Below are 19,633 nucleotides of genomic sequence, written 5' to 3' on the forward strand. Positions count from 1 at the left end.
CAGGGTCACCGCTGCCCATCCTCCCCAGAGACAACCACTCCAGTTTCCTCCAGTACATGTACTGGTCGTGTGGTCCTGGGAAAAGCCAGAGAGCCCAGAAGGTGTCTCCCCGATTTCCTTTGCCCCTGGGCTCAGCACGTCCTCCATCACCAAAGGGATGGGAGCACCATGGCAGGGATGTCAGTCCCCTCCCAGCCACACCTCTTGGCTGCATGACAGGACATGTCCCACCACAGTGTCCTGGAGGGGACACTTTGTGCTCCCTTCCCAGTGCTTCCCAGGCAGTGGTCATCAATGCCACACCCCCCCCCCAAAATCCCAGCCACAGACATCCTGGCTCCTGGGGACCCCCAGGTCCCCCATTGCCCAGCTCTGGCATCTCCAGACCCACAGACACAACCCCCATCAGTTCCTTGGCCCCCATCCCTCCCTGAACCCCCAACCCTGAACAACCCACCGTCCACAGCATGATTCATCCTGGTTTAATCTCCACAGTGCATCACCGTGGGGAGCAGAGAGGGGGGAGGAAAACACCTTTTCTCCCTTTTTTAAGGTCTTAATCTTTACCTGGGGTCAGATTTACCAATCCTCTCACTAATCCCTCAACACGTTCCCAAAGAACAAAGCCCCATCCTCCAACCGGCATGTGGTTGCTCCCAGAAGGAGCTGGACCAGGGAGCACCCAGAGCCTGGGCACCATGGGTTTAGCACTCCAGGTGACTCCACTTCTTCCCAACAAGGTGGTCAACACATGTTTTCACTTAAGGAACCCAAATGGGAGGGTGGGGAGAAGGGAGATGTGGGCTTTGGCTCCTCCACCACTTGATGGAGGTGGGTCTCAGCGGGTCTCAGCTCAACTCATGGGTTCAAACCTTTAGGAAACATGTAGGGTGAGGGTGAGAAACTGCCTCTTAGCAAGGATCTGCTGGAAAACCATCCGGTTTGCATCTCCCATGGACAAGGTTCATAGGGACACCCAGGAGCATCTCCCACCACTGTACATACTGATCCCTGCCTCAGTTTCCCTGTGTTAGGGAGGACAGGTCACCCCTCTCCCTGGGGACCCAGGCAGCACAGGCTGCCCTTGAACCACCTCCAGGGCATTGTTAGTGCTGGGATGGGAAAAATGCTTTGGGAATCACCTCGGAGCCTGCAGGTGAGAGGAGAGGAGGTCTGCAGATGGGGGGACAAGGGCTCTTGTGTGGCTGTGGGGGGATCCCTGCAGATGAGGGGGGGGGACTCCAGGCTCTGAAGATAGAGGGACAGGGTTCTCTGTAGAAAGAGGAGGACAGGGATGCCTGAAGATGGGGGGAGTACGAGCCCCCGTAGTGGGGGGACAGGGGTCTCTGCAGACCAAGGGAACAGGGGTCCCTAGAGATGAGGGAGCAGGGGGCTCTGTAGAAGGGGGACAGTGGGCTTTGCAGATGAGGTGGGGACAAAGGGGACAGATGTGGGACACAGGGATCCCTACACATCTGCCCTTCTCAGGCCAACCTCCTGCTGTGCCACCCCCATACCAGAGCTGCTCCCACCTCTGCTGCAGCGGGGGGCTGCCAGGACCCCCTCCAGCATGGCAGGGGCTGCCCACAGCCTGCCCTGACCCCCAGCCCCGCCAGCGGCCGACGAGCAGGGCAAGCTATGGCGAGCTAACCGGATCTGGCAGCACGGCCCTCACGGCTGCCAGACAGCGCACGCTCCACCGCGGCCGGCACCTTGCCGCGCCAGCCTGGAATTTGCAAGCTGTCCTGATGCATTAAAGCACAAACGCCTGGCGTCCAGCTCCCAGCACCGCTGGGGCTGAGCTGGGCCATGGCATCCCCCGACAGGGTCCCCAACACTGGGCCTGCTGTCCCCAAGGCAGCCAGAGCCACCCTCATCATCTTCATTCTCTATGTTTATTCTTCTCCCCATGCCCCAGCTTTAAAAAGCTCTTTCAGCAGAGCAGGGAGATGCTGCCAGCTCACAGCACCCTCATGGGCACAGCGCTGTGAGGATCACCACAGGGAGCCAGCTACAGATGGGCTGTGGTGCTCTTGGGGAGCAGGGGATCCCAGGGTCCCCCCTCCCTGCACCCAGAGCCGCACTGTGCTCCCCCAGGTCTGGGTGCTCCCCATTGGGGCCAGCACCCACCATCCCGCATCCAGAGATCTCTCTGCTCTCAGGGACTCCATGGGACTCCCCTCAAAACCACCCATTGTCCATGCCCCAGGCTGCCCCTCCAGATCTTCCCAGGGGATGGGTGTGCTGTGGGATGCTTGGGCACCAGCCAAGGCTGCAGGCAAGGGGACATCCCGCTCTGCAGCATCAGCACACGCTCATCCTCACCCACGCACCCAGCGATGCTCTGAAATCACTGCAGGACCCAACACCCACCCACAGCCATCAGCTCAGCCAAGGGGTGACCTGCAAAGGGACACATCCATCCCACAGCCGGCCAGGATGGGCTCGACCGGCTGTGCCGATCCCAGCCGGCACGGGGCGAATGGCAGCGGGATGCCCGTGGGAGGAGGGAACGGCAACAGCCGGCTGGAATAGGAGTGTGAAGAAACGGCTCTTGCGTGCTCTGTCCGGAGCCAGCCAATGAGGCCATATTTGAAATGCTTCGCATACCTCCGGTCATCAGATTAGCGAGATGCAGAAGGTAAAGCAGAGGGCAAGAGGAGCCCCAGCCGCCCGCTCCCATGGGCAGCAGGAGCTGCAGGAAACATCCCCAGTGGGGATGAGGGTGGTCACGGGGACCCTGGGAGCGATGGGTGCCTGGGATCCACCTCTCTGCTGTGATCCCAGCTGGACAAAGCACAGAAGGTGAGGAAGGACAACCCAGCTCAGCACTCGCAGCCACCCCATGTCCACAAGCCTGCTGCCATGTCCCAGCTACCAGCCACTGCCACCCCTCATCTCCCTATGGGCCAGTGGGGACTTGGACCTGCTGAAAAACCTTTCAATGGATAAAGGGGGCTCATAGGAAAGTAGGAGGAGGGAGACTTTCTGCCAGGGGCTGTTGTGACAGGACAAGGGGCAATGGTTTTAAACTGCAGGAGGGTGGGTTTAGATAGAGCATAGGGAAATGTACAATGAGGGTGCTGAGGCGCTGGCACAGGGTGCCCAGAGAAGCTGTGGCTGCCCCATCCCTGGCAGTGTTCAAGGCCAGGTTGGACACAGGGGCTTGGAGCAACCTGCTCTAATGGAAGGTGTCCCTAGATCTTCTGGGGGGCCTTGGACTAGATAATCTTTGAAGGTCCTTTCCAACCCAAACCATTCTATGAGTCTATAAAAGGAGACGAGAGCCCATACAACCTCCAAGTAACATCCGCAGGCACAGCTCCTTCGCCCTCCCTTGACCTGGACCCAAGCCTAAAGACAAAGCAGAGGGCAGAGCCCTGGTCTGCACCTTCCATGGGTGTAGACCTCCCTCCATCAACCATTGCACCAGTATCAAAGGGTCTAAAGTCAGCCCCAAGACATCAACACTCCTTGGACATGAAGAGTCCTCCCCGGTCATGGTTCATCTCCAGGAAGACAGGAACCTGCCTCTGGTCAGCATTGGGGCTCAGAGAAGAGCCTTCGGGGCATTGAGGCAGCAGAACTGAGAGCACCTGAATCTGCAAACACTTGGGACCTTTCAGCATCAGGATGTTCAAGTGAGAACCCCTCAGCCTTTGGAATGCTCAAGTGAGAGACCCAGGACCCTGATCTGAACCACAATCTAGTTTTCTCAGCCAGCCTCTGAGGGAGAGAAAGAGGCACAAAAGCCCCAGGGGCAGGTCCCAGCAAAAAGCAGTGAGAACCAATGACCCCGGGCCCTTGAGGACACCAAGAGGCCCAAGCACACGGATCTGCATCACCTGTTTGGGCACGGCCAAAGGCTCTCAAAAGGAAGACTGCAGGAGATAGATATTGCCCAGATGCCATTATGAAGAGCTGGAGCACTGGCATGAGCTCAAGGAGCACCAAAGGACGCCAGAGGTGAACATGCCCAACCCCATCACACCAGAGCACAAACCCAACCCTTGCTCCAGCCTGGGCCATCCCCAGGAAGCTCAGCAAGCGCTGAGCAGACGTATGCCGAGATCAACTGCAGGTCTCATGGATGGCAGCAGCCACCAGAACCCCCTGGAGCCACCCAGAAGGACCTCACAGTCCACGGGGCTAGGACAGCACCGTTCCCCACCTCTGCCACCACTGGTGCCATGAAGGTGACAATCAGGCCTTTGGGATGAAGTTCATCTCGGAAGTGACCCAGAAATGACAGGCTGTATCTCACACCGTGGCACGGGTCCCATCCATCACACACACCAAGCCCCCACTTAAGAAGCATACTGCAGCAGTGACATGGGCAGAGCCAGTGACCCAAGCCCCTCTCCAGCTCCCACCCCTCTGAGCTGGGAGAGTGGCAATGGAAAAGCACACCCTGCCTGGAAAAATCAGAAAATGGCATTTTCTTTCTTCGCCACCAATTCCAGGGTCAAGGCCAACACACACCTTCCCCTGTCTGAGCCACCGCGCCATAAACATCACTCTATGGAGGTGACAGGCCCTCATCCTCCCAGCACAAAGGATGTCCAAGTTCAGGCAATGGAAGATGCTTTGGTACAAACAACACTGAGGATGAGGACATAGAGCCAGACCTACAAACCCCAAGGCAAGACCACAGCAAGATCACAAGGCGGACACATCAGAGCCATGGTTCGAGTCCCTCTTCCATACCATAACGGTGGATGGGTGGAAACCAGAGATACCAAGGCAGCCTCTCGAAAACCTTCTGACCTTAACAATCCTTTTATTCACATAATAACAGGCTGCCACCCATGGGTGGCAAGGGCTGTCATCTCCACATGCTTGCAAGCTATGGGAAAAGACAAGACAGGACGAAACCAACCTGAAGACGTTATCTATGCACCCCACAGTGGCCAGGGCAAACATGTCCTTTGGACTGTCTCAGAGGTGATGGGACCCACCGGTCACCCTCAGCCACTCACGGGGGTCACACTGTCCTGCTGCCTGGCTCTTCCTGGAGCTCTCCTAAGGGCTCCAGCCCCATGGGTGTCCCAAGGGACACGTGGCATGGATGGGGACAAAAGCTGCTCCTCACCCTCACACCCTGGTGCTCACCCAGTGGATTCCTCAGGACGGGCAGCCACAGCCTCCCCGCCATGGCCCTGTGATGAAGGCAAAGTCTGCTGATCCTGCCCTGCTCCCCATGGCAGAGCCACTAGAGCAGGTTGCTCCAAGCCCCTGTGTCCAACCTGGCCTTGAACACTGCCAGGGATGGGGCAGCCACAGCTTCTCTGGGCACCCTGTGCCAGTGAAAGCACTGGGAGCTGCTCTAAGGTCTCCCTGAAGCCTTCTCTTTCCCACTGAACACCCCCAGCTCTCTCAGCCTGTCTCCAGAGCAGAGCTGCTCCAGCTGCTCCAGCTGTTCCAGCACTTGGACCATTTTGGTGCCCTCCTCCAGCCCCGCTCTCACAATCCATGTGTGTCTTGCACTGGGGACCCCAGAGCTGGCTGCAGTGCCCTGGGGGTCCCACCAAAGCTGAGCAGAGAGGGAACATCCCCTCCTCAACCTGCTGCTCACACTCTCGGGGTGCAGCGCAGCACACGGGGGGTTCTGGGCTCAAGCACTCATGGCCAGGTCATGAGGAGCTTCTCATTATCCGCCAGCATCCCCCAGTCCTCCAGAGCACTGCTCCCAACCCATCCACTCCCAGGCTGTGCTGGGACTGGGGTTGCCCCCACCCAGACACAGGACCTTGCCCTTGGCACAGCTGAACCTCCTGCCCACCGCCTGCCTGGCAGGGAAACCAGCTACCACCAGCATCTCCATCCCTTCCCCAGCCACCGCACCCTCCCATGTCCCCAACAGGGTGAGGGGGCCACCCTCTTCCTGGGATGGTGGTTCCCATCCTCCTCCCTAGCTTCCACAGCTCCATTCACTGGGGGGACACCCAGCCAGGCGAGACCCCCCCCACCTCAGTGCCCAGGCTCTTTGCAGAGGGGTGGCTGTGAGGGGAACTGGGGACAAGTGGGGGTCCCCCCTAGGCAAGGGCTCCCTGCAGGACCCCCCACACTCCCAGGAGTCAAAGTCAAGCCAGGGGAAAAGGAGAGGGAAAAAAAAAGAACCCCAACCCTTTGGAGTGCAATATTTTAGTTGAGCACCAGAGCATGAGTAAAGGAGGGACCTTTTTGTGGTCTGGTGAGTTTAAGCTATGAGCTGAAAGTTTAACTATTAATACACTTAATCAAGAGGTTGTTCCTACAGCCAGGCTTTGGGAAAACAAACTCTCCGGCAGGGCAAGGAGAGGCAAAGGAGCAGCGGGACCCCTGGGAATGTCCCTGCTGGGGGGCAATGCGGGGCAACAGAGGGGCTGGGACCGGCTGGGGCTGGATCCAGCCTCGGCTGAGCCTTGAGCAGCCACAGCAGGAGGTGTGGGGGATGCTGGCTGCAAGCCCAAGCACCCAGGATCCAGCCCTGCTCCTGCTCCCCACACAGGAGACCAGGCAGAGGGGACACTTTGGGGGAGAGGACACCCCCTGCCCCAAGCCCTGCAGCATCCCCAGGTCCCAGGCAAGCAGCACCCGCACCACTGGTGTGACACTGGAACTGGTGACACTGGGGGATGCTGGTGGGCATCCCTCAGGGTGAGGGATCCCCAAAACACACACCCTGTAGCCCTACAGCATCTCCCCCACCTTTGCCAAGGAGGAGAAAGAGGAGGAACAGGCTGAATTTGGGGGCACAGCACCCAGAGCCCCTCTGCCCTGCTCGCCCACCTCACACCACAGGCAGGAGGTGCCGGCTGCCTGCTTCCCCGCCACAAAATCCATGTCAAGGACGACTCGGCTGCTTCCTGCCTCCTTCCCACCGAGGCAGGGAGCGGAGGGACACACAGCGCCCGTCACAGCCCCCCCATCCTTGCCTGCACCCCGCAGCCAACAGGCAGAGCCCCCTCCCTGTCCACGAGGCCATGGACTCGCCGGCAGCGTCGGACGGCCGCGGCGGGGGGCCGGGACGAACTTCTGAGCTCTACCAGCGGGTCCTTTGTTACTTTGCTTTTGTTGTCACACGCCGGTGCGTCCCCATCGTTCCCATCATCGTCCCGTCACCGTGGTCCCCCCCCCACGCCACCCCCCCGAGGTCAGTGATGTGACATGTGCCAGCACGCCCGGGTGCCATCACGAGCACGATGCCGGCACCCTGGGCATGCCGGGCCTGCAGTGGGTGTCCGTCGGGAGCCAGAAGCCGGTGCCACCATGAGCGGTGACACTTTTGGGTTCGAGGCTCAGCCCCACGTGACGCCGCGACCGGTTTGAATCCGTTGCGGTGGCAGGAGCCGACGGCACCGCCGGCGGGGCGAGAGCTGGCGTCCGGGTGCTGGGAATGAGGGTGCTGCTGGAGGAGATGGTTCCAGATAGAGATTTTAAGGAGAGACACATGGATGGATGGATGGACGGATGGATGGATGGATGGATGGAGGTTTCCATGCCTACTAGCGGTACCCTGGGAGGGGGTCACCACCTCGCCCCCCCCACCTTCCCATCTGACCCCTCCTCGCCTCAACCCCGTGGAGGGGGATGCAGTTCAGCTCGCCAGGGTGCAGCGAGGGGATGGGGAGTGGGGGGGACGGGGAGACACAGGGGGGTCTGACCCTCCGCAGCCCCAGCGGGGTGGGGGGACACGGACAAAGCAGCACAAAGGGGCCGCTGACACAGCAAGGGCCCGTTCCCAGAGCAACAAAACTTCCGCCGGCCCCAGGTAGCCGGGTTTGTGCATCCCCCCCCCTCATCCCGCACCAAATCCCGCTGCCTCGAACCCCCCCATCCCTGCAGCATGCCAGCCGTCTCCCCCCCCCCCATGTTTTCCCGCTTATCCATGGGGTCGGTTGCAGGGAGGCAAAGGTTGCCCGGCCGGGGTCACACATGGGATCCGTTATCGCAGGATGTGTGCGCAGCTTTGTTTGTGCGTGGGACGCGGAGCGGGGCGGGCGGCGCTGAGCCCCCCCATCCCCATCCCACCACCCCCCCTTCCCTTCTCCTTCTCTCCCCAATCAATCATCCCAGCAAAGAATAAACCGACCCAAAGCAAACACGGGCCCAGCAGAAGGACGCAGCCGGGTGCGGGATGCGGCGAAACAACAATAATAAAAATAAAACGAAGGGGGGGTGCAGCACCCGGGGGCTGCGCCGCGGAGTTTGGTGCCAAAATCCCAGGGTTTGGGCACAAATCACAACCCCCACGCTGGCTCCGCGGCTGGCAGCACCAGCGGGGATATCGCGCTGCGATCCGGCTGGATTTGGGCTCTCGGGCTGCGGGCGGTTTGGGAATCCCACCCGAGGGGGAAGCGGTGGTGGGGAGGGGGGGGGTGATAAAGTTGGTTTAGTTGTCGCACATGGCTGGGCGATGGCGAGCGGCGCCGCTCCCACGACCACCCCGCTGCCGGTCACCGGCGGAGGAGCCACAAACTGCCGCGGACGCGCCCCCGGGGGAGGCGAGAGCACCGAGAACCGAGCACCGAGCGCGGGGGGGCCGGTACAAGCCACCTCCCCTCCCAAAACCCTCCTTTCAAACCCCCCCGGGATCCGCCGCCGGTGGCCGCTGCCCGCTGCCCCCCCCGCCGCCACCATTGTCACCGGGGAAACCACCGGGCGATGCCGCGGCCGGTGGGGGGGTTGCAAGGTCTCGCCCCCATCTCTTCCCCCCCCCACCCCATCTCCTAGCGCATCCCCGCCGGGGCGCGGGGTACCGGGAGCGGGGTTCAGCCGCACCGAGACAAACTTTGCTCGTTCGTTTCTTCCCCCCTCTCACACACACCCCCCGGGAAGGGAAGCGGCGGGGCCGCTCGGGCGCCGCGCAGGCAGCACCGGCCGGGCCCCGGCGCGGGCAGGCGGGCAGGCGGCCAGCTCCGCGCCCCGCCGCCGCCGCGGGCAGCCCGGTACCGGCGCCGGGCGGAGCGGAGCGGGGCGAGACGCAGCCGCCCCCCGCCAAACTTTTTCTTCTCCCTTTCCCCCCAACAACCTTCTCCCTCCTCCTCCTCCTCCTCTTTTCCCACCGCCACCCCGCACCCCAACTCCACCGGGGGTCGGCACCTACCGGTGCGGGCAGCGCTGCCGGGGGGTGCCCGGAGGGGAGGGGGAAAGGGGAATGGGAAAGGGGAAGGGAACGGGGCGGGGGGGGTTCGGCACCTGCCCGGCACCGGGGACGCGGGGCCCGGGGGGGGTCTCGGCCGGGCTCGGTGCCGCCGCCGCACACCCACCTCCACATCGCCGCTCGCTCTGGCAGCGCTCAGCCCCCGAACCGCGCCGCTGCCGCTGCTGCTGCTGCCCGCGGCTGCCGGCAAAACCCGGACCGGACCGACCGCACCGCACCGCGCCGCGCCGCGCGCGCCCCCCGCCGCCCGCCGCGCAACCCACCCCCCCCCGTGTCACAGACACACACACACACACACACACCCCCCAACTGCGGCGTGTGCGCACCCCGCAAAAACACCGCACCGCCTGTCCCCCCGCTGCGCCCCGACATGGGCCGTACGCACCCACGGGCGGGAACGGAGTGTGACCCCCCCACATACACCGCGTGTCCGTGCCCCACCTGCCCCCCCCCCACATGGGTGTCGTGTTCCCCCCTCTGTCCCCTAGCCGCCCCCACGGGTGTCACCCCGCCGCTGTGCCCCCTCCCGGTGTCCCACCTGCCCCCCCCCCCGGCTGTGACCTCCCCATGTCCCATCTGCCCCCTCCCATGGGTGTCACCACGGTGCGTCCCCCCCGTGTCTCCCCGCTATACGCACCCGGATGTGACCCCCCGCGTCCCATCTGGTCTTCCACCGGGGTCACCATGGTGTGCCCCCCCCCATCCCCCGTGTCCTAGCCCCACCCACGAGTGTCACTGAGGTGTGATTCCCCCCCCCCCCGCCGTGTCCCACCCACCCCACACCCCGCTGTCACCCCCATTTCTTACCTGCCCCCACCGCCGGTCACTGTGGTGTCAATGTCTCACCCCCCAGTGTCCCAGCCCCCCCAACGGGTGTCACCCCACTGTGCCCCCCACCATGTCCCATCAGCACCCATAGGACATGGCCCCACTGTGCCCCCCCCCCGATGTCCCACCACCCCCTGGGGTGTCACTGGGGCGAGCTCTCCGTGTCCCACCCCGCGGGTGTCACCCCCACTTTGCACACCCCATGTCCCATGTGTCCCCCACAGGTTTCACCCCATGTGTCCCAGCTGCACCCATGGGTGCCACCACAATATATCGCCCCCATGTCCCAACCACCCCCATGGCGTGTCCCCTTTGAGGTGCCCCATTCCCTATGTCCCACCCCATGGGGTGTCCCCCGCCCCTCTGCGTCCCCCATGGGGTGTCTCCCCGGGTGTACTCCATTCCTTCTTGGCCCCTGTAGGGTGTCCCACCACGTGTCTCCCATCCATCCATGTCCCCCGTTGGGTGTTCCCCAGTGTCCCCCATCTTTCTGACCCCCCATGGGGTGTCCCTCTGGTGTACCCCATCCCTCTGCATCCCCTTTGGGATGCCCCATCCCTCTGTCGTCCCCTGTGGGGTGTCTCCCACGTGCCCCCATCCCTTCGTCCCCTCCGTGGGGTGCAGCTGGAAGGGGGCACAGGACCTAGGGTCACCCCCCTTGTTGCAGAGGGGGTTGCACAGGGAGTAGACACCCCCCATCCCCCCCATTTGGCTCCACAGGGAGCATCACCACCGTCCGGGATGAGAAACCCCAACGGAACCCTGAATAAACAACAAATAACCGATGGCTCCATCAAACCACCCGGGGGGGGGGGACACACAAAACCGCCGAGGTTTGACCCCGACAGGAGGGGGACACGCTTGGGCCACAAGTTCGAGAAAATCCCAACTTTTGGGCAGGATTTTTCGCTGCCGAAGGGCCATTTCCCTTTTATTTCCCCTTTGAGGGGTGGGCACTGGAGGGTGGGAAGTTTAAAATCCTCCTTCAATCCCCGCCCCGCAGCCGAGCGCAGCTTTCCAGGGACAAACAACCCAAAAAAGCCCCAACCACCCCCAATTCCCGCAGCCTTTTCCCTTGCCAGCAAAATACCCAAAACCTCCCAAAATGAAACTGGGTTTGTGTTGCCGTTGGTAGATCTCTTTTTTTTTTTTCACAGGAATGCAATATCTCTTCCCACCCCGCTCCCGCCTCGGGTGGAACAAAAAAATCTCAGATGGGGATGGGGACACACACACAACTCCCCCCCGAGGAGCCGCCGTTTGTATTTGAGCCACGTCTCCCTTAATGAGGTGCCTTTTGCATATGGAGCGCCTGGAATTCGCACCCGCGGGCACTGTGGGGATGCTCAGCCCGCCCCAAAATCCCCCCATTCCCCAGAGGCAGCGATGCGGGCGCTGCCCCGTCCTCTTGTGATGCTTCCTTTGCTCTTTTGGGGGTGTTTTGAAGGTCCCAACCCACCCAAATGAGTTAAAATCACCTTTATTGAGGGCTGAAGCCTAAGAGAGGGGAAACTGAGGCACGGAGAGGGTGGTGGCAGGCTGAGGCTCCAGCCCAGCATCCTCAAGCTGGTACCCACTGTCCAGCACCCCGTGCTCCATTCCCAAGGAGGATGGGGTCCCCCAGCACCCCAAACTGGCACATCCCCACAGCACCGGGACAAGGGATGTGGCCCATGAGCCTCTGTCCTGCTGCTGGACCCTTTTCTGGGGGTGTGCTGGGGGTTATGGGGTCCAGGAGGATGTGGATGGAGGGCAATGGGAGCAGGGATGGAGGGCAAATGGGACAGGGATGGAAGATGACAGGGAACAGCGATGGAGAGTGAGTGGGATGGGGATGGAAGGTGAAAGGGATGAGGATGAAAGGGCAAAGGAGACAGGGATGGAGGGCGAGGGGGCAAGGATGGAATATGTCAGGACAAGGGATGGAAGGCAAGGGGATGAGGATGGAGAATGATGGGGATGACGGAGGAGGGCAAATGGATTGGGGATGGAGGGCAAGGGAGCAAGAATGGAGGGTGACAGATCCAGCAGTGGAGGGCACAGGGCATAGGGATAGAAGGTGCAAGGAACAGGGACGGGTGGCAATGGGACAGGGTGCAAACCCTTCCTGCCAGCAGCAGCTCTGCCCCTGGTCCCTGCCTGCAAGAGCCAGGGCCAAATCCTGCCCTTCCATGCCAGGCACCATGCTTCCTCTGCCCAGCTCCAGGAGGAGGCACAGGGCTGGGAACAACTGGGAGCAGGGACATGGGAGGTGGAAGTGATGCTGGGCAGCCCAGTGATGAGGTGGGGGTCACACCTGGAGACACATCCCAACAGCATCCAGAGCACAAACACCCCCCAAAATACTCAACCTGACCACCCCCAGCTCAGCCAAGTGGGTTACAGAGCTGGCACTCGCTGGCACCTCCTCTGCACCGGGTGTAGGGACATCTTCCGGCACAGGGGACCCAAATCTGTCCAGATACTGCGCCAGGAGCCCCAGACCTCGGTGACATCCCTGACTTCGGGGAGGGGGCTGGATTTCCTCAGCCACTGGGATGGGGAACCTGGTGGTTCCCAGCACTCGGAAGCTGGATGAGCTCCTCCGGATGCTGTGCCCTGGTGTCAGGCTGGCACAAACCCCTTATGTTTCTTATAAACCAACTTGCTCCCTCATCCCTGGTGGTGCCAGGAAGTGCATCTGGAGCAGCCAGCGTGTTTTTGGGTGCTGACCTCTGCAGCATGTCGCTGGGTCACAGTGACCCACCACCACCACCACCACACTGGGCTGGCTGCCATGGGCAGCACGGGGCTCTGGTGTGCCCAGCCAAGCCCAAGGTCACTGCACCCTGTCTGGGGGAGGGGCATGGGGGTCCCTTTGCACCTTCCCTGCTGCAGGAGCCGGGAATGCCAGGACAGGGCCCCCGTGGCCCGCTAAGGGAGGCCCTGTCTGTGTTAATTTTTAACCCCAGCTGTCTCACACATGGCGGGCGCTGGCCGCAGCCGCAGGGACTGGCCACCCCTTCCTGGAAAGGGCTGGGGGGGGACATGAGCCCCCGCTGCCCATGGGGTCACTGCGTGATGCTTCATGTCCCTTATGGGAGCCCAGCTGGGGGGCTCGGGTAGGGGGATGTGGGCGCAGGCGCAGGGCTGTTGTGTCTGGGGCGGGGGGGCATGGTCCGAGCTGTCCCCCCGGCTCTTCCACAAACAGCAGCAGCCGCTGCCCGGGAATGTCCTGGCAGGAGGGACCCGGGCCTCAAAGCAAACAGAGCCCGGCGCAGCGGTTGGGAGAAGGGCAGGAAGCAGCATTCCCACTGCCCCATCCCACGGTGGGGGAGCGCAGTGTGGCGAGAACCAGGGCATTGAGAGACCCTCACCCAAACCAGCCTTGTCTGGGGGCTGAGGAGCGGTTCACACGGTGCCAAGGGGCACCACGGCCATCCAATGTGATGTTCTCCCCTTGGCTGGGAGAAGGGCGAGCGGGCGCAGTGGGTCGTGCCATGGGGTGGGTGGGTGAGAGCCACAGGGCCATTCGAGCAGCAGCGGTTCCACCTCCAGGGACCCAGGCAGGCGCTGGGTTGGTTCTTTTTATTGCTTTTTTTTCCTCTTTGGAGCCAGGGATTCGCCTGGAATTCAGACACCCACGTGGTCCAAAATAGCCCGGCTCCAACATCCGGAGCGCCCTGCAAAAGCCATCTGCCTGCGCAGGCAGGGCAGGCACCGCCGCGCTCCCATCGCTTCCCAGGGGCTCCCGTGCCCACCTCTGCTGTGTGGAAGCTGTGCCCAAGCCCGACCAACAAGAGAGGGACAAGTAAGAGCCATGATGAGTGGCCAGGCAGGGGACACTGGTCCTGGGTCACACTGACATGGGTATTTGCCTGCTGCCTGCAGGGTTTTGGCTCACCCCAAGCTGCTGCTCAGCAGCCAGGTGTGGGAGGACACTCGTGGCATGAAAAAGCCCATTCTCAGAGCAGGGTAGTTCTTTGGTGGGGAGCTGACATGCAGAGCCAGACTCAGGGTGGGATTAGTCCTGCTCTGCTCATGTCCTCCCACATCCCGTCTCCTGGCCAGCCCCAAGTTTTCATCTGAATCCAGCATCATTCCCTTGGTGGGATGGGATTCTACAGCCCTAGCACATGGGATGAGAGGACAACAGTTAAACATGGTCCGTCCCCACTGCTGGATCTGCAGGACCAGATGGGACTTCGCAACCTGCTCTTGCCTGGAGCAGCCATCCAGCCAGACAAGCACACGCTGAGGGGTCGGGGCAACCACAGTCTTAAAACAGGCATGAGTGTTAAATGATTTCCCCAGGAAATGTTGGAATCATACGATCCTATGATTATAGAATAGAGGCTATTCTATAATATTCTATAATATAGTAGAGGCTGGAGCAGCTCTGCTCTGGAGCCAGGCTGAGAGAGCTGGGCTGGGGCAGCCTGGAGAAGAGAAGGCTCCTGAAGGGGACACCTTAGAGCAGCTCCAGTGCCTAAAGGGGCTACAGGAAACCTGGAGAGGGGCTTTGGACAAGGGCCTGTAGGGACAGGACAAGGGGAATGGCTTTAACCTGCCAGAGGGGAGATTGAGATGAGCTCTTAGGCAGAAGCTCTTCCCTGTGAGGGTGCTGAGGCGCTGGCACAGGGTGCCCAGAGAAGCTGTGGCTGCCCCATCCCTGGCAGTGTTCAAGGCCAGGTTGGACACAGGGGCTTGGAGCAACCTGCTCTAGTGGAAGGTGTCCCTGCCCGTGGCAGGGGGTTGGAACTGGATGAGCTTTAACGTCCCTTCAACCCAAACCATTCCATGATTCTATGATGAGTTTCATCTGAGCACATTTGTGTTTCACTGAAGGCCACAGAGAAGCAATGACCTGGAGCTGGTAGTGTGAGACCTGGTTCAGGGCAGCATCCCTCCAGACACGTTCGTGTACATGTGCCAGCAGCCAGCAATGACATGGGCACAGGAGGAGATGATCTCTGGGTTGCCTAAGCAGGGGATCATCCCGACTTCACAGGGCACCCTTTGCCCCACAGCAGGGCCCAGTCTGGGGGAGCTTGGCCCAGCAGGAGCCCTGGGATCAGAGCCCCTTGCCCAGCTCCACCTGAGGAGCAATCACTCCCTAACTGTCACACACTGAAGCAGTGCCCCAAACCCACCACCCTCCTCTCTGCTCCCGTTTACTGCCCATAAAAGACGTCAGCAGCAACGTGGGATCAATGCTATTGAAAGAAGCTGACAGATCTGACTCTATGGGTATAGGAAGCTGTCCCCCCTTGATCACCTAAACACCATCCATCATCCAGGCTGATGCCACCTCTGTGCCGATCTGCAGCCTATAATGGATTGTAAGATGTCAAATGGACCCGTTACTTCTAGATGACTCTTCCTCCAGGAAGGAAGCTTAGGGGCTGAACAACAACTGCATGTCTCTCACATCACATCCTTAACCACCTAAGAAACCTCTCCCTGCTTCATCTTCAAGGGACCCATCAGAGTTCAACTACAAGGGCAGCACCAAATTCTTAGGCAAGATGAGAGGGTGCTGAGGCGCTGGCACAGGGTGCCCAGAGAAGCTGTGGCTGCCCCATCCCTGGCAGTGTTCAAGGCCAGGTTGGACAAAGGGGCTTGGAGCAACCTGCTCTAGTGGAAGGTGTCCCTGCCCGTGGCAGGGGGTTGGAACTGGATGAGCTTTAACGTCCCTTCCAACCCAAACCAGTCTGGGATTCTATGATTCTATGTGCAACGGTCCCATCAAGGCCTACTGGGAGACACGTTTTGCAGCCACCTGATGAGCAGGAGCACTGGGGTGCGTTCAGCCATAGCTCCTGCTGTTGGAGAAGCCACCTCTTCCCCAGGAAGCCCTCTGTGACCTGGCTGTGAACATGGGTCCTTACTCCGGACTGGCAGCAGCTCCTTGCACCGCCCCATTGCCCCTTGCTGTTCTCCTCTGCTGAAGGTTCCCCTGCACTCACCCAGTCCCCATGCTCAGGGGAGACCTCTGCAGCCCCCAGGGACGTCTGGCATCACAACCTGGAGAAGAGCAAGGCCTGAAATTCCAACTTGTAGCTCCATTTCTTCCGGGGCAAACACAACCCAAGAAATCACGGCAAAGAGCCAGCCTAGAGTTGGATGGGAACAGACCATCATCTCCTTACCTAGGAAGACCAACTGGACTTGTCAAGAGGAAAGAAATTCATCTACATCTCACACATATGGTCTCATCCTAATGGATATGTATGAGCATAAGGGAAGAAGAATAACCTTCTGGTTAGGCTAAGGGCTTGGCAGTTGAGATTTCGCGATGCTATTCTCAGTGCTGTCCACACCTTGCTCCAAAGCCTTGGAAAACTCTTCATCCATCCTCAGGCCTCACGTTTCCATCTGGAAATGTGGCCAATTTTCTGCTCACCACGAAGGAGAGAGGAGGGACATTTGAGATGCATCTTCCTCCTCGGTGACTCTTGTTTCGAGCTAAAGACAGCGATCAGGAGAGATGGGAAGAATGAAGAGCCACGAGGCTCTGCTGGGAAAGCTCCAGCGCTGCTTCAGGCTGCCTGGAAAACCCAAACCTTGGTGGAAAGAGAGGAAAACGTCCTTTCCCGGCAGTTTGGGGCAGCACATCGTTACCTCTGATAGCTCAGAGCGAGCTGGAGCTGTGAGAACGTGTTTCCATCCTTGTGACCCAGCCCCAGATGCATCCTGGGGTCTGTATCTTCCAGGAGGGATGCAGGAGCTGCACCAATGGTGACAGGAGGAGCACCCAGGACCACTCCCAGGCAGGAGGTCATGGACTGGTGGTGCAAACCCATCATTTGCCAGCAAAAGTGCACCTAGACGCATGCTGTTGCCTGCTCCAGGAGGATGGTGCTCACCACCAGGACCGGCATCAGCCAGTGGCCTTGCCTGAGGTGTTCCAGGGAATGAGGGTTCCAAGTGGCCTGAGATAGGCCAGAGACCCACAGCACATGGCCAGGCTGGAGCTGGGAGATGTCACTGGCTTCCCAGAGGTGGCCATGGGGTCTCCCCACCACTTCCCCACTGCTGGGAGACCTGGTGTGTGGCCATGCCCATGCTGGGCAGCATCACCCACCTCCAGCCCTGCCCTGGCCCTCCCAGCCCCATGGTGGCTACAGACCCACGGGTGGACCAAGGATGACCCTCCTCATCCCACCTCCTGGAGTACCCTGCTCCCCTGACCTGGGGGCTGGCTGGGACCCCATTATCTGGATCGATGCCAGTACAGGCTCTCTCTTCCATCTCTTCCTCCTCCTTCCTCTCCTCCTCGTCCTCCCGCAGGGCATTTCTGCAGGAGCCCCAGCCCTGCAAGGAGAACACAGAGCAGCCAGAGCAGCTGTAAATCCTTCCCTGCAGCCCAGGGCTCTGCCAAACTCTCCCTTCCACCCAAATTTATGGAGAAGCAGGTCCCTGCCAGCAAAGCACAGTGCAGTTGTGAGGTAGAACAAGCGGTGCGGAAGGGCTCCTGCAGCCTCCTCCGCTCATGGCCCTTCTCTCTCTTCCTCACACTGTCACCCTCAGTGGCCTGGGCATGGACGTATCCCTGCCCAGCCAAAGCACCCGTGGCATAGCTTGTCTTCCCCCACCCCACTCCTTCAGGACCCCCAGGAGCACCCCAACCCTCAGATAGAGCGCAGGGTCCCAAGGCAAGGGAGACCCTCCATGGACAGGCACAGATGAGCCCAAGCACCCCCTTATGACACTCCCTTGTGACACCCCCTTGTAACACCCCCTTGTGTCCCTCAGTGCTGGCAGGGGGGGAGCCCAGATGTAGGTGAGGGAAGACAAAGGGTTCAGGGAGGGAGGGGAGAGCCAGGAGCTGGAGCATCACCAGGGATTCCATCGTGGTACCAAAGGTCAGGCCCGCGCCAGCCCCTTCCTCCGTTGTCACGGCAGAGGTAGAGCTGACAGAGACCCCAGGATTTGCATTTCCTGATGGCTGCGCGCTGAAATCCGCAGTCTGAATGTGCATTAATGCTGGCTCCTGCATTTCATTACTTCTGAGGGCAAGAGGAGGCACAGAGCGAAAACCCAACCGGCCACCGAGCGCCTGCTCCCGCCGGCCACCAGCCGCACGCCTGCAGAAACCCCATCAGAAAGCACCATATCCTTCCTTCGTTTATCCTTAACCCCAGATGCCCCTTCCCATGTCCAGTGGTGCCCAGTGTACCCCCTGCAGCCACCACCCCAGTGGGGCTCCCCCAGAACCCCCCAGCAAACACAGGGATGCTTTGGAGGCTCCTTGGTCTCCTCCCCATCCTGAGCTGCACAGGTTGGGGAAGGCAATACGCTTCTTTTGCCCAAATCAAAGTTGGCTGCTGCTTCTTTGCTGCAGCCTGGACACATATTTCTGGGCCAGAGCTGAAGTGTAAAGCACTTGGAAAGCTCTCTGGCCTGAAAGCACAGGGAGACGAGCAGCCAAGGCTTACGCAGGAGAGCAAGCACCAGTGCTGGAGGTGGCTGAAAGGAGGGAGGGAACCTCCTGGATGCACAGTATGGGCCAGAGCAAAGCTTGCCTGCTGGCCATGTGCTTTTTGGGGTGTCCAGCACACTAACGGCCAGCACCCTCTGTGTCCTTCAGGACTTTGCTTCCTGCGTGTGTCCAAGCCAAGGGTACACCAATGAAGTCAAATAGCCCAGGGCAGCATCACAGCATCTCCTCTGGCCTTCAGATCCATGAACCTCTGTGTCTCCACCTGCTTCAGCTTTGAGGTCCACCATCAGCATTGTGGTACTTCTCCATCATCTCAGCTGGGAGAGACTCACAAAGGTCCCAGCCATCAACACCGGGGAGAATTAGGCTGGCTGAATGTGACTCCACAATCCCCAAAAACCAACCCCATCCACAGGCTCTCACCTCCATAACCCTACCTGAAAGCAACTGGCCAGAGCTGACCCCAATACCTCCATCTGAGCAGCCTCCCTCTGTCCCCCAAGCCAGAGAGGACCATTCATCACCCCCATGGCATCTGGGGTGCATTGATATGGAGCATCCCTTTCCGCATCCACCCCCAGCGCTGGGTGACTTTCCCAATGCCCAGCCTGGAATTCCCCCTTGCTGTCCTGATCCTGGTTTCCATCTGCTCAGGCGGCAGCACCCTCCTGCCCTGCCTTTCCTGGCCATAAAAAACAACAGGGCAGTGGAAATATTTCGGAAACACCTTTTCCAGTTCCCTCCACTGGGCTCAGTTAACCCCTGATGGAACTGGCTGCCATCAGGAAAAACAATTTCATTCCAGCCACGCTATTTCACAGAAAAAGGCTGATTTTGGTGCTGGTTTTAATGCAGATGACTTCAGCATCATCCCCTTGGACTCTGCCATCTTTTCCTGTTCTCACGTTCTGTAGCAACCTGGTGCTCTGGCATGATCCAGATCCAGAGTTTGCCCTTGCTCCACACTCAGCAATGTCAGTTCCTTGGGGTTTCTCTGTCCAAGTGCCCTGTTTGGCTGGGCCCTGGTGCTGCCCCATCACAGCTCAGCCCGGCTGTTCCCAAAGGCACCAACAGAGCATTAGGTCACGGTGACTAAAATAGCAGATTCCGGTCCAAATCAGGGTGATGAGCACATGTTGTCCAGCCCCTGCCCAGGTCCCCAGCACCCTCCCAGGGAGCAGCACTGTCCCAGCCCAGAGCAGGGACACCAGGCACCCAACTGGGGGCAGCTCATG

General features: G+C 60.4%; 1 protein-coding gene across 2 annotated transcripts in view; it reads right to left on the bottom strand.

Moving 5' to 3' along the window:
* CXXC5 (CXXC finger protein 5) overlaps positions 1–9,333 on the bottom strand; it is a 31,937-nt gene extending 22,604 nt beyond the window's left edge. The window contains exon 1 of one of the 2 annotated variants that reach the window (XM_030504028.1): positions 9,252–9,333. The gene's annotated coding sequence lies outside the window, so the exon portion shown is untranslated. Of the gene's footprint in view, positions 1–9,088 lie in introns of both variants that reach the window. The other variant, XM_030504029.2, reaches the window with a different exon arrangement.
* Positions 9,334–19,633: the final 10,300 nt, after the last annotated feature.

Source organism: Strigops habroptila, chromosome 12 (genome assembly GCF_004027225.2).
Source record: "Strigops habroptila isolate Jane chromosome 12, bStrHab1.2.pri, whole genome shotgun sequence".
NCBI lineage: Eukaryota > Metazoa > Chordata > Aves > Psittaciformes > Psittacidae > Strigops > Strigops habroptila.